Raw genomic sequence first — 3,129 nt, 5'->3', positions numbered from 1 at the left:
CATTCAACTTACAGAAGTGACTACGACGCGCTTGTTGTAATCTCGCTGTGAAAGCGTGCAAGGTAGACGAAATAGAAGAAGCAGAAAGAAAGAAAAGCAAAAGATGTTCCCACACCGGGACTCGAACCCGGGTCTGCTGGGTGAGAGCCAGCTATCCTAACCGCCTAGACTATATAGGGAGGCTGAACAATGAAACCGCACTCAAAAAAACAAACCCAACGCAAATACACACACGCACAACCACTGCAACCACGCCCCGAACGCACGCTTCATACGCACTCGCCATCCTTCCAAGCGCTCTCACGGATACGACTCCGCTCATTGCCTTTGCTGAGCCGCAAAACCCCATCGACGCTATTCGTCGTCTCGTCGGGACGACATATTTATTACACGCTGCTCGAGGCCACCTTGCCGCCCTTTGGCTCGGTTCAGCCGGTTGACGCTAGTGGGCGTCCGAGAAAAGGTCATTGCTGATGACAGTGGCGACACTCCACCGTGAAAAGGCCCAGACGGTGGGTTTGGCATTACTACATGCAGGAGTGTAAGGACTCGCAGGCGAAACTTACCGAGTAGCTACGACGCGCTTGCTTTAATCTCGCTGAGAAAGCGTGCAAGGTAGACGAAATAGAAGAAGCAGAAAGAAAGAAAAGCAAAAGATGTTCCCACACCGGGACTCGAACCCGGGTCTGCTGGGTGAGAGCCAGCTATCCTAACCGCCTAGACTATATGGGAAGGCTGAACAATGAAACCGCACTCAAAATAACAAACCCAACGCAAATACACACACGCACAACCACTGCAACCACGCCCCGAACGCACGCTTCATACGCACTCGCCATCCTTCCAAGCGCTCTCACGGATACGACTCCGCTCATTGCCTTTGCTGAGCCGCAAAATCTCATCGACGCTATTCGTCGTCTCGTCGGGAAGACATATTTATTACACGCTGCTCGAGGCCACCTTGCCGTCCTTTGGCTCGGTTCAGCCGGTTGACGCTAGTGGGCGTCCGAGGAAAGGTCATTGCTGATGACAGTGGCGACACTCCACCGTGAAAAGGCCCAGACGGTAGGTTTGACGCTAACCTAACCGAGTGACTACGACGCGCTTGTTGTAATCTCGCTGTGAAAGCGTGCAAGGTAGACGAAACAGAAGAAGCAGAAAGAAAGAAAAGCAAAAGATGTTCCCACACCGGGACTCGAACCCGGGTCTGCTGGGTGAGAGCCAGCTATCCTAACCGCCTAGACTATATGGGAAGGCTGAACAATGAAACCGCACTCAAAATAACAAACCCAACGCAAATACACACACGCACAACCACTGCAACCACTGCAACCACGCCCCAAACGCACGCTTCATACGCACTCGCCATCCTTCCAAGCTCTCTCACGGACACGACTCCGCTCATTGCCTTTGATGAGCCGCAAAAAGTCATCGACGCTATTCATCGTCTCGTCGGGACGACATATTTATTACACGCTGCTCGAGGCCACCTTGCCGTCCTTTGGCTCGGTTCAGCCAGTTGACGCTAGTGGGCGTCCGAGGAAAGGTCATCGCTGATGACAGTGGCGACACTCCACCGTGAAAAGGCCCAGACGGTAGGTTTGACATTAAACTTACCGAGTGACTACGACGCGCTTGTTGTAATCTCGCTGAGAAAGCGTGCAAGGTAGACGAAACAGAAGAAGCAGAAAGAAAGAAAAGGAAAAGATGTTCCCACACCGGGACTCGAACCCGGGTCTGCTGGGTGAGAGCCAGCTATCCTAACCGCCTAGACTATATGGGAAGGCTGAACAATGAAACCGCACTCAAAATAACAAACCCATCGCAAATACACACACGCACAACCACTGCAACCACTGCAACCACGCCCCAAACGCACGCTTCATACGCACTCGCCATCCTTCCAAGCTTTCTCACGGACACGACTCCGCTCATTGCCTTTGTTGAGCCGCAAAAACTCATCGACGCTATTCATCGTCTCGTCGGGACGACATATTTATTACACGCTGCTCGAGGCCACCTTGCCGTCCTTTGGATCGGTTCAGCCGGTTGACGCTAGTGGGCGTCCGAGGAAAGGTCATCGCTGATGACAGTGGCGACACTCCACCGTGAAAAGACCCAGACGGTAGGTTTGACGTTAACCTAACCGAGTGACTACGACGCGCTTGTTGTAATCTCGCTGTGAAAGCGTGCAAGGTAGACGAAACAGAAGAAGCAGATAGAAAGAAAAGCAAAAGATGTTCCCACACCGGGACTCGAACCCGGGTCTGCTGGGTGAGAGCCAGCTATCCTAACCGCCTAGACTATATGGGAAGGCTGAACAATGAAACCGCACTCAAAATAACAAACCCATCGCAAATACACACACGCACAACCACTGCAACCACTGCAACCACGCCCCAAACGCACGCTTCATACGCACTCGCCATCCTTCCAAGCTTTCTCACGGACACGACTCCGCTCATTGCCTTTGTTGAGCCGCAAAAACTCATCGACGCTATTCATCGTCTCGTCGGGACGACATATTTATTACACGCTGCTCGAGGCCACCTTGCCGTCCTTTGACTCGGTTTAGCCGGTTGACGCTAGTGGGCGTCCGAGGAAAGGTCATCGCTGATGACAGTGGCGACACTCCACCGTGAAAAGGCCCAGACGGTAGGTTTGGCATTACTACATGCAGGATCGTAGGGACTCCCAGGTGGAACTTACCGAGTAGCTACGACGCGCTTGTGGTAATCTCGCTGAGAAAGCGTGCGAGGTAGACGAAATAGAAGAAGCAGAAAGAAAGAAAAGCAAAAGATGTTCCCACACCGGGACTCGAACCCGGGTCTGCTGGGTGAGAGCCAGCTATCCTAACCGCCTAGACTATATGGGAAGGCTGAACAATGAAACCGCACTCAAAATAACAAACCCAACGCAAATACACACACGCACAACCACTGCAACCACTGCAACCATGCCCCAAACGCACGCTTCATACGCACTCGCCATCCTTCCAAGCGCTCTCACGGATACGACTCCGCTCATTGCCTTTGCTGAGCCGCAAAACCTCATCGACGCTATTCATCGTCTCGTCGGGACGACATATTTATTACACGCTGCTCGAGGCCACCTTGCCGTCCTTTGACT

This window comes from Phytophthora infestans, genomic scaffold, assembly GCF_000142945.1.
Source record: "Phytophthora infestans T30-4 supercont1.68 genomic scaffold, whole genome shotgun sequence".
NCBI lineage: Eukaryota > Oomycota > Peronosporomycetes > Peronosporales > Peronosporaceae > Phytophthora > Phytophthora infestans.
The sequence above is the reverse complement of the archived record's forward strand: the minus strand, read 5'-3'. Positions refer to the sequence as shown.